Source organism: Apodemus sylvaticus, chromosome 7 (assembly GCF_947179515.1).
Source record: "Apodemus sylvaticus chromosome 7, mApoSyl1.1, whole genome shotgun sequence".
NCBI lineage: Eukaryota > Metazoa > Chordata > Mammalia > Rodentia > Muridae > Apodemus > Apodemus sylvaticus.
In genome coordinates this window covers 81,266,314-81,278,727 of record NC_067478.1, presented here as the reverse complement: position 1 = coordinate 81,278,727, position 12,414 = coordinate 81,266,314, and the positions used below count along the sequence as shown (strand labels likewise).

The window sequence follows — 12,414 nt, the reverse complement described above, 5'->3', positions numbered from 1 at the left end:
ACTTTGCTCTTTCTGTTGTCTTTCCCCCCCCTTATTTTGTTTATTGTGCACAGGGTAACGTGAGCTCTTGGTGGAGAAGAAACATGGGAGGTTTTATAGCTGACACTTATTCCTGCAAAGTGTAGAAGACACTTACTTCTGGGTGTGGGTCACAGGCCCAGGTTGGCCAGTCTTCCCGGCATCATTTGAGGAACTGTTACACAGATTTCCATGTGATTCCTGCCTTCTCAGACGCTGCAAGTCTGTGGACAGAGTGAGTCTGATGTGATGAAAGTGCTTTCACACATCGGAGACTAGGGTAAGGTGCATTGGCTGTATCGTGTCATTTATTTACTTATTTTGTGTGTGTGTGTGCACTCTGCATACATACGCATGTGTGCATGCACATGTTCATATGCCACAGGACACACATGGAGGTCAGAGGGCAACCTTCAAGAGCAAATTTTCTCCTACCACGTGGGTTCCAAGGATCAAACTCAGGTCGTCAGGCTTGGCTGCAAGCACCATTACCCACCAAGCCATCCCTCAGCCTTGTCAAATCTCTTTCCAGATGCGAATGCCCCGGCACTGAGAGAGTGAGCCCTTGCCCGAGGGATTGGAACCTAGACACTTTGACTCTAGGCTGGTGTTTTACCACTAGCTTTATCTGGCAACCACAGGCAGAATCAGTGTTCTCAGCTCCACTCTCAGGCTTACATGGCCAGGAGATGTCTGGCTAGGTCCTCAGTCATACTGGACTTGTCACCAGAATGAAGGGGAGGAGGGATGACATTTATAATGCAATGCACACAATTTCAGACACAGGCACCTTCGTATCCCCACGAGACAGTCTCCTGAGCTCACTGCCAACAGAGGCCATTGCCTCGTGACAGCAGACAGAAGCCCCTGTTTCCAGGGATGCTGCAGGGGCCACGTGAGCATCTGCCTCATCTCTGCCATGTGCCTCATAGGAGGAGTGATCCTGACACCCAGAAAGCCGTGCAGATGTTTGACCAGTATGTTGGTTAAAGAGGGAAATTAGCCTGGAATTCCTCACACCTGTAATCCTAACTCTCAGGAGCGTTGGAGGAGGGGGATGCCAAGGTACGAGAATTGTTATGACTGCAAGTCTAGCCTGGGCTACACAGCAATGCTGTCTTTAAAAAAAAAAAAAAGTAAAGCAAGTATTCGTTCTGCTGAGGACCAGGAGTTGAGTATCTGGAGGCATCCATCTCTTAAGACTAGAAAAGGTTTCTTCCCAAATTAAAGCAATCCATTGCACATCTGCAGGCAACAGTACACCTGCACCCTCTTATTAATCTGGGTTCTATTTTTAATTGGCTTTCTCCATAGCTAATTATCGGCTAGCAAAAGGGTTCCTCATTGCACAGAGGGCATTCAGCCAGCAGGGCAGGTTGGGAAAGCCAAGGCCAGAGCACTTGAGGAAACCCTCACCTCCGTATGTGACGTGGGGGGTCAGTCCAGGTCTTGAGTGTACTCTTGGAGGTGGTCATCTTGGCGTGGAACAGAATATGGTGTCGGAAGAGAAACACAAATTCTGTCAGACTTATCCGTCCATATGTCTGTCTATCAGTCCATCCAGCCATCTACCCATCTGACCATTCTGTCTGTCCACCCACATGTCCTTCTGTCAGTTTGCCCATCCATCCATCTACCCATCCGCCCATCCACCTTCCTTTACTGAACCCCTCTTTTGAGCCAGCAACTTTGCCAGAAACAAGATTTGTCCTAAGTCAGGGCAACAGGGACCAGCTCTCCCCTTGTGATACAGTAGGCAGGAGCTATGATTATCTGTAGATCTCAGAGTGCCTGCTTCTAGGGAGGGGCTGGCCTTTTGCAGTTATTACTAACTGTACTTCTGTTATTACTAACTGTGCTTCCTGTGGAGCAGTAGAAAATGAACCACTGGACATGGTGGCTCTTAGAGCCCAAGGAGTATTTAATCCAAACCTCTTTGATTTTGCAAAGGAGGCAAAAGCCCGATGAAAAAGAAATGGCTCGGGGACACACAGCAGACTTGATACTTGAACCCAGCTCTGGGCATCTCCGCATGCCTAGCGCTGGGTAGATCTTCAGTGACACAGAGGAGCACCATGCAGCAGCTGGTGGAGGAAGTTGTGCTTTTTATCTTGGGCCTACATCTTCCTTCTTCTTTTCTTATGAAGCCTGTTTTCTTTCCAGTGTGGGAGTCCTTGGGTGGAGGATGGGCTGCCGTGGCCTTCACTTTCACTATCTGTCCAGCGGAGTCCATTGAGAGAGACAGGACCCTCAGAGGTGAGGAGTGTTGCTGTGCTGTCAGAAAGGATGAGGGCTGACCTGGTGATCAATGGCTCTGATGGTGACATCTGGGGAAGCAGCTAGTAGCAGCTAGTGAGGGCTGTGCCCTGGGAGTCACATGGTTGATTCTTCCAGACAGGCTGCAGAGAATCTGCTGTGTGTGTGTGTGTGTGTCTCGCATGGGTGTGAGCTCATTAGAGGATTGCCACAGACAGTGGAATGATTTCTTTGCATCTCTGAAGGGAATGATATTGTGTGCCCTAATGATATCTTTGCCCCCCCTCCTTGCTCCAGCTCCTATCCCTGATAGCTGGGCCTTGGGACACTCTCCCTCTGCTCTTGCGGGCAAGTATACTGAGGCTCTTGGGGGAAAGGCTCACTGAGGGTTTAATAGAAAGTCCACAAGTGGGTTCAAATCTCAGCTTTTCCTCTTTCTTATTACCTTGGGCTATTCACCTAATCTCTCCACACCTCAGACTTCTCCTATCATGGAACTGTGGTAAGGGGATGAGATGATAGGGCATAGCTAAGTGTTCTCTCTGTGCTAGTCCTCTGGTCTGGAAGCTGATTCTACGCCAGCTGGTAACCCTCAACAAAGGGCTCACCTGATCATTTTTGGATATAATAAACTATAGGCAAGAATATAACTTGTTGTCTGTATAGGTGAATATAATCGGATTGTGTATGTGTGCTGCATTTTCATCCGTGGGTTGATGAGATTTTAGGCTGTTTCCATCTCTTTGCTCTTGTGAACAGTGCAACGATCCCCATGGAGGAGCACCTGTTTTCCTGATAGGTTGTCAAGTCCTTTGTATGCCCAGCATCACTAAGGGGGTCATACGCTGGTACTATTTTAATTTTTCCTGCTTACAAAATGGCTGCTCCACTTTGTACTTCCACCAGCACCAAACATGGGCTCCTCTGTCTCTCTATCCTTGCCAGCATTTGTCACACCACTTGGTGGTAGTAATTTTTACTGGGGTGAGATGGAATTTCAAAGTAGTATGAATTTTCATTTCCCCGATGGCTAAAGATATTGAATTCTGTTAAAAATGTGTATTGCACATTCATAGTTCATCTTCTTAGAATCATCCGTTCATTCTATTAGCCAGTTTATTAATTGGGGGTTTTGGATTTTTGGTCTAACATTTGCAATTCTTTATAGATTCTAGATCTTAATCCCCTGACTGAAGTACAACTGTTAAAAACTTTCTCAAATTTTGTAGGCTGGGCCTGGGATGAGTTAGGAAGAGGAGTCGGGGTGAATATAATTAAATTAGATTGCATGGAATCCACAAAGAGCTAAGAAAAGGGTTATTTTTTAAAAAAGGAGTAAGACACATTGACTAAATATGAACCCCCCCCACCCCCAGGAAAACTGCCTGAATACTCTGAGTTTGATTACTCATCTGAAAAATAATAATACGCATCACATCCTATGTGGGACCCGAGGCTTGGTTCAGGGGAAGTGGTGGGGCAGGCTTTGCACACAGGGGCACCCAAGAAACATGAGAAGCTCTTAGGGGACTGAGCGGAGCTCTGTGCCTGATTGGGTGTAGTCATCTTGATTGTCAATCTCAAATGTTCCTCCCCTGTTGAACATGAATGTTAATAATGCTTCCTTAGAACTGGTGGGACTGAACAAGAGGAGGAGCTGTTGAAGTGTGGGGTCCGATGTGAAGTGTTGGAGCCCAGCAAGTAGTCAAGGAGTCTCTCCGTGGTTTTTGTGAGCTCTGTGCTGCCCTCGGAGACGTGGTTTTGGTTCACATCTCTATTGCTTCTCAGCATTCCATTCTACTCACTGTGACGGAGGCCTGAGAAACCGGCCAGGCCACATGGCTAGAACCCACCGAGCTCCCGTTCTTATTTGCAAGCTTGCTATAAATGCTGTGTGTGTGTGTGTGTGTGTGTGTGTGTGTGTGTGTGGTGTGAGAGAGAGGGGAGGGTAGGAGAGGGAGGGAGAGAGAGAGAAAAAGAGAGCGAAATGGGAATACAAATGGAGAGGCCAGAGACGACATCAGCTGTCCTGCTCAGTTACTATCTGGTTTATTTCCTTAAGACAGAGTCTCTTGCTGATCTTAGAGCTATGCTGGTATCCAGAAAGTCCCAGCTATCCTCCTGTCTCTGTCCCCCACAGCACTGGGGTTACATGGTTATGTGGACCCACACACAGATTTGTAGAGTAAGGGCTGGGAATATGAACTCAGCTCCTGATGCTTCCTCTGTAAATGCCCTTTCCTCTTGGTTTGGTTTTTCCTTAAAAATATTTATTTATTTTCCTTCACATGCATGACCATCTGGTAGCATATATGCACGTGTACCATGTGCTTATGGAGGCCAGACGAGGGCCTTGACTCCTCCGGAACTAGAGTTATGTGTTTGTGAGTTGATGTGTAGGTGCTGGGAATTGAACTTGGGTCCTCTTCAAGAGCAGCCAGTGTTCCAACCCACTCCGCCCCAGCCTCTTGAAATCTTGTGTGATGATGCCTCACCACCATCTTACTGGTATGCGGCTCTTGGTGTTTCAAGATTGATTGTGTCTTTGATGTGAATTGGTCCCACAGCAATCCTAGAAGATAAAGTATGTATTGCTTTTCTTAATTCCCATGTGCTCCAGAAAACAGAGGATCAGAGGGGTTAAGTGATTTGCTCAAAGTCACACAGCAGGCTAACTACATATACCAAGGTCCAAATCCATGTCCCCTATTCGGAATTGATGAAGAATAACAAACTCCCCTTCCCAGCTATACCAAAGACTTCCTTACACATGATCTCATATGTACGGAACCTCTTAGCATCACCCCCCTGCTGTAGAGCCAGAGAGGTTAAATGATTTGTTCAGAAATGCTCAGCAAATAAATGGTGAAAATGAGCTTTCAGTTCTACAGTCAGCTCTATGTTCTTTCTACCTTTTTTTTTTTTTTTTTTAAGAGGCTGGTTGACCATAAGACAAATAAAAGACCAGCTTAAAACAAGAACCATCATCTCTGTTCTGACAGCCAGGCCACAGCGCAACTTTTTCTGACAACGGCAAGGATCAAGATACCCAACAGAAAGCATGGAAATCAACCAGGCAGCTCGCCCCTGAAAGGTGTAATTAGGGAGCTGACAGGCTGTACATGCAACACCATTAATGGGTCCACCTGTGAGGGAGACCTGGTGAGCACAGGTAATTTGGACAGAGCAGAGAATTCAAAGGAGATGCAGGCTGCAGGTGCCCAGCCTGATCCCCGGGGCCAGAAGCCTCCCTGGGGAGCAGGAGGAAGGGCCTGGCCTGGACTCTGCCGGTGACACAAGCTTTTTGCGTGGTGCTCACTACACATTATGCTAAAAGTGTGACAGATTTTTGAGGCAGCCTGGGTGGGAACCATGGAAACAAGTTAGTGGAGAGGAGACGCTCATTGCTGCTGTTCCTGTTGGGGGAGAAGAGTGAGATGCCAGGAATTCATCCACCCTCCTCCACCAGCCTTGGCCTCTTGTTTCTTATCCAGCCCTCCCCGCCCTGCATGCCTGACCCCTCCTGAGCTCACCAACAAAGGGAAGTGGGTAACACGGGCGGGGGGAAGGGGGTGGCGCGGGGCAGGGGGCAGTGATAAATAGTGTTGTCTTGCAGCCTGCCTCTCTGGCTCTAACACGGAGCCTGGCATCCTAAGAAGTACCCTTTGCTGAGTGCTCACTGTGTGCTAGGCACTGTGGGAGCTGTCTCTCCAACTCTGTCACCAACTCCGAGCCGAGGAACTAAGTCGCTAGCCCAGTCACGCAGCCAGTAATGGAGTGTATATGAATCTGGAACTGACTAGATGAGCCGTGCTTCAGTCATTGCTCCACAGGCGCCTTCCTGGCCCTGCGACCCTCTACAAACATTTGACAAACCTAGTTTCCAATCCAGTCATTTAGGGCAGAAAAACAGATCCGTGAACTCCTTGTTTCAATATGCACAAGGTCATGGGGTTTTTCCACAGCGATGTCTTCTGATGAAGGTGGAGATGGATTGTACAATCTCCACTTTGAAGGTGCTCTGAGACGGAAGGAACTGATGTTACCGTGCAATCAAAGTCCCCTCCTCTCAGTCTCTAGCAGTCGTCTCTTTCTTTCTGCTTTAGTCATGGCCATCACCATGGTTTCCAGCCTCTTGAGCAGAGAAATCTGTCTCCTCTTTGTGTCAAGAGGAGGGGAAGGGTGCTGGGTGTGAGGCCTGGAAAGCAGGCCTGGTCAAGCAGGGAGAGGGCATGGTGTTCTGATGAAGAGGGGCTCTGAACAGAGCAACGGCTGCCAAGTGCAGGCCTGACTCTGGATTCAGGTAGCTGCTGGATAGTGAATGGGGGAAGAGGGTGGTCCAGGGGCGTGAATCCATCCCGGGAACTCACCCTCAGATGTAAGATACCAGAGAGGTGTTTCCAATGAGCACCGAGGGTCTGAACAAGGGAGACTGCAGTACTCGGTGCAGGATCACTCTATCTTGGGGACTTAGGGTAAAGCATCGAGTGGAGGAAGGCTCAGGAGAGTCTGGATTGAGATGACTCTGTGCAAAATTGAGTGGTGGTCACATGGAGCGGGGGGGGGGGGGGGGGCGGTGGCTTGACAAGGGTTGTCCCCTACAGGCCTATGTATCTGAACACTCAGTTCCGGGTTAGTGATGTTCTTCGGGAGGGTTATAGAACCTTGAAGAGGTGGAGCCTTGCTGGAGGAAGTGTGTCACTGGGGGGTGGGCTTTGAGGTTTTGTAGCCTGGCCACCCGACTTCCTCTTTTCTCTCCGCTTCCTGTGTATGAACGAAAATGTGATGAGTCAGGTTCCTTGACTATTATACCTGCCTCACACTCCTGCTGCCGTGGAGGATGGACTGAAATCCAAAATAAACTCCCTTTCTCCAAACTTACAAAAAAATCTACCAATACAGGTTTCCAGGGTAGAATGGGAGATAGATCTCCGGACAAGTGCTCCTTAGGGATGCAGGGGATGTGCTTCGAGTGCCATGAGGTGGGAGGACCAAAACCATCTAGGGCAATGGTTCTCAACTTCTGGGTTGTGACTCCTTTGGGGTCACCTAAGACCAGAAAACACAGATCTTTACATCATGATCCATAATACTAGTAAAATTACAGTTATGAAGTAGCAACACAAATAATTTAATGGTTGGGAGTCAACACAACACAAGGAACTGTATTAAAGGGTCTCAATATTTGGAAGGTTGAGAACTACTGCTCTAGGGAGATGTTATTTTTACTTCTCCTCTGAGAGTGATATTGAAAGCAACTTACAAATAACTTCTCATTTGTAAACTCAAGTTGAAAGCATGCCTGTAAAAGTTAGGATAGATGAAACAGCTCAGAGGGTAGAGGGGATATCTAGGTCTGATATGTAGGCTCTCTCCAATTGTTTTGAAAAGAAGTAAAGCTCTCCACCCACGCCTTGCCCCCTTGTGTCACATACAGACACTTCTTTCTGCCTTCCCTCATCACTCGGTCCCATGTCTACCTGTGATCTCTAGGCAAGTCTTTCCCCTGTTGTACTCCCATCAATGATGAAGAGGCTCTGCTCTGTCTGTACAGACTTATTCCTATCTATAGAGTATGGCAGACAGACATCAAATCAGATATTACCTATAAACTCCAGGTTATAATGATAATAAGAGCTAAGACTTCAGCAGATGAGGTCATTCCAGGAATAAATCGCAGGTAGGTGTGATCTAACTCTTGGGCCACAGATGGTATCCAGCAATTAACTTATTTCTAAGACCAATGATACTTGACAGTCATGAGATAATGGTCCCTTGTGAAAGAGTTCTTCAAAGGACATTCTTGAGTACAGATGAACTCAAACAGAATGGGTAGCATGATCAGAGGAAGGAGCTCAGGCTAGACCACTTGTCTGTGGTCTACCATACACAAGACTCTGGGTTTGATTCTGAGAATTACAAAATTAAATCAAAATCAACAAAAATATTGTAGTGTGCCCAAATCCACCAACGAAGAGCATCTTAGGAAGGTCATCTTTGGGCTCTTTGCCTAAAAAATGCTTTTCTTTACCATGTGGCTTACAACTGTCCTTTATTAAAATATTCAGATTATCCCTCTCTTTCTCTTTGATGATGTTTTCTCAAATTCTTCATCAAATTTCAACTGACTCATCTTATAATCCATGCCAAGTTGGCTATGCCCATACTGTTACTCTCACATGTGGGCTGGGGTTCAGCTTTGTGTGTGTGTTTTCCTTCCTCTCTCAGGAGTGAGGATGCAAGGAACTGGGCACAATACAAAGTGATTCGTCTCGTGCTCTTGAGCTTTGCTAGCCTCTCCTCCGCAGAGCCTAGTATTTGAAGAAAGGGAAGAAACAATGGAGGTGGAATGAGGCTGACAGGGAATTTGGAAGCAAGGACGGTTGAACAGATAAGGGTCTGAGCAAATGGATGGATGGCACGAGGGTGGATGCGGTAGATGGTAGATATGTGGATGGATGGGGATGGATAGGTGAGTGGGTGGAATAGTGATGGATGGGTGGGTGGATGGGTGGGTGGACAGATGCCTCTGAAGCTACATAAAGACACAATCTAAGAGGCAACAAGGTGTCACTGAAGGAGCAGCAGATGAAAACTAAGTCCTGTCCTGGGTTTGAGATCTGAATGAACCGCTAAGAGTGGTTTCACTATCTGTAGTTTTCCTTAACTTTTTGTGCCCAATGTTCTAATGGATGAAATAAGAAACTCAAATTCCTTGATTCCTAAGGCTCCAGCACACTCCATATCTCTGTGCATTCTCATTCTCATTGGGGATGATCACAAACCGCTGGGTGGAAGAGATGTCTCTGGCAGAGCAGCAGCATGGTGTGATAGAGTTTTTGCAAAGGCAAGAGGTCATGCTCTCCGCTTTCAGGGGAATTACTGTTTGTTTAGAGAGGTAAGATTGGGCAACTGTCCAGGTCAGGAACAACTGCTTTTACTGGCTTCCAACACTCCCCAGAAACTACGATAAATGTTATTTTGACCTGATATGCACAGCTACCCCACTTCCTCAAGCAAGGCCTTGGCTTCTTCCAGCTCAGTGCCTCTGTATCGAAGAGTCTGCTGTGCTTGGGTGATGTCTCTAACCTCCAAGGACCTGTCCTGGTTGCTTAGTCTATAATCTAAACTGACAACAGACTTTCTGTTTTAAAATAAAGCCTTATCATTTTCATCAGCTCAGCTGAGCAGTTCCCCTCCTCCCTGCCTTCCTCCCTCCCCCAGCTTCATCATTCCGTCTTCCGAAGTTGAAAGTGAGTCTTATTAAGTGGTGCTGTGTCATACACTGTTGAGTTGTGTCAGCTGGAAATGGAACATGATTAAGTATATAAAGGAGCCCCAGCTTCGCCTGCCACAACATTACACAACAGAAGCCCTAGCAACCTGAGAACATCTTTTCTTTTTCCTTTTCCTTCCTGGTGAGCAGTGTGACCTGACTCTCACTTTGTGGGTCCTGATGTTGGACCCAGCTGCCTTTGGAATAGGAGTGCTGGACAGCACATTGATATAAGAATAGCCTCATTATACCAGTGTGCCTTGAGGCCAAGTGGAGTTCATATAGAAATAGGCCTACAGGACTTCCTCAAATATTTGCCAAGCCCAGAAGAGTCTAAGGTATCTGTATAGCATGTTCCTGAGAGCCCTGGGGTCAGAAACATTGCCACAGCACCTCTGGCTGAGCCACCTCTTCCACTCACTTTCTTTACAGACTCCATGAGAGCATGCTGTCTTCAGCAGGATTCTCCTAAACGGTGACCCTCTTATGCAATGCTTTAGGGACTGATCTATGGTGAATGCTGGCCTCATCCCAATTAGCTGGTTCCAGCTCTATAGAAGGAGGCTAAATATATTCCAGACAGAAGAATTTTCAAACAAATCTCTAGACAAGTGCAGGAGAATCCAGTACATTTTACTGGAGTATGTGGCTGAATCCCCCCCCAAACCACTTTGTTTTTCAAGTTTGGGATATGACTTTTACTGAGCTTCTCCACTAGAGTAGAAATAATGTCTGTACAAAACTAAATGCTTGTTACTCTAACTTCTGCATCACAACTAAAATCCAAACAGTTGGTTTTTAAAATAAAAAACAACAACAGTCAACTCAATCAAAATCCACTACTTTGGAATCAATAGCTTCTTTGAAGTCACAGTAACACTTAACCATGGTTAAGACTGGAATGCAGAAATTTGGTTGGTTGGAAGGCTAATTAAGCCTCCAACTTTCTCAAATAGAATTACAAGGAGACACAATCATGTTTTTCAGAGAGATACAGTCCATTAGAATCACCAACACTGGGCAGCTGTTAGGAAAATTCAGAGTCCTGAGATAATAAGGAATCCAGGCATCCTTAGACGGTCTTTTGTTGTTCCTCCTTCTTGATCAGTAGTTTGTGGATGCGTGGGATAACACCACCCACCAGCAATCATAGCCTTGATCAGAGTCCAGTTCTTCATTTTCATGTATAGCAAGTTGCAAGGGACAGGGGTGGGGTGGGAGGATCCATGGCTGGTTGTCCTAGATTTCGGTTGTTGATGAATATGGCCCACAGGGAATTGTAAGCCGGCTTGCTGTGAGCCAGAAACTGCCTTTACTTTGGACTTTCTGGAATCCTTTCCAGCCTTACTGCCAGCCATCTTGGACTGCTGAAGATTAATCAAGGAATAGATAGGCGGAAGCTCAGCGAGCTCCTGGTGCCCATGCCTCCATTGTACTGTGACTCAAACTCCCGTTAACTATTCCCAATTCACTACATTTTTCTGTTCTCTTGTCTTTGTACTTGCCTGGACAAATTGTGTCCTGTATTGATATTGTGGAGTATCTGCTACCTCTGTCTTACCCTTATTCTAGTCTTGTCCTTGGTCCTAGTTCCTTGGCCTATGTTTGGACTTGTGTGTATGTACATGTTCCTGTATGAACAGGTACATGTACATGTATACATCTTCCTATATGTATAGGAAGGTGTATATGTCTGTATGTGTACATGTGCACGTGTGCATGTATGTGTGTGTTTCTGTGTGTATGCGCGCACAAGCATAGACCAGAGTTTAATTATAGAGTTTAGTTATTTAAATATGTGCACGTGCACACATATGTGTGTGCCCCTGTGTGTATGTGTGCACAAGTATAGACCAGAGTTTAGTTATAGGTGTAAAGATGACGGGAGTCATTTACTTTGCTTTTTGAGACAAGGTCTTTCATTGGGGCTTGCTGATTAACCTAGATCTGTTGGCCAGAGAATTCCAGGGAGCCTTCTGTCTCTTCCTCCCCAGCACTCCATGGAATCTATCTTTTTTAAAGATGGATTCCAGGGCTCAGAATGACTGACTGAGCTGTCTTGTCCAGTCTTCCATGTTTGGACTTCCATGGGACATACTTGTTCCAATCAGCCCCATCTTGATTCAGTACACTATCTGTGATTTCAATAACTGCCTCACCTTAAAACCAGGACATGGTAGTTGACAGGAAGCCCCCATGTTTCCCATTGTATTCTTTCTTTTTCACTCCAAAGCAAATCTCTGCTTTGATTTGGGGTTAGGGATTTTGAGCCATAGCAAAGGGTCATTTGCATCATGACTGTCATCAGGGAACTATGACAGCTTCATCTCTCTGTGACCTTGAACAGAGGATGCAGTGTCCCCAAGGTCCCCAGCACTTTCTGGAGTCTCAGCCCCTGATTTCCAGAATGCCTGCTGGGTACCTGTGCTGCAGATTTGTTCTCACATTCTCCCTTCCTTATTGCTCCCATTCAATCAACGTCAAGTGCTCTGGCTTCTACTGTCTAAATACCTCTTAAATCAATCACTCCTGAATGGACTCTGCAGCCACAGCCTTAGCTCAGACTTGACATTCCTTCCTGGGATTATTGCCTCTCAGCCTCCTGCCTGCTCCCCCTGCCTCATCTACCTCAGTCCCCCATATTGCCACCATGGCTATCTTTCTCAGAAACACACCTGCTGTTGCTTGGTGGGAAGACTTTCAGTGGGGCTCCATCATCTTTAGTGTGGTGTACAAGGGCTTTCCTGGTTTGGCCCTGTTTTCCTGGATTTTTTTCCTCCTGGCATACCCCCTCTCATTCCACAGTCTAGCCACGCTGCACATCACACCAGCGTCTTGACATGCTATCAGCACCTGCATCTGTA

The 12,414-nt window shown here is 46.6% G+C and overlaps 1 pseudogene; it reads right to left on the bottom strand.

Moving 5' to 3' along the window:
* Window positions 1-10,622: 10,622 nt before the first annotated feature.
* On the bottom strand, window positions 10,623-10,908 carry LOC127689563 (histone H2A.Z-like; annotated as a pseudogene).
* Window positions 10,909-12,414: the final 1,506 nt, after the last annotated feature.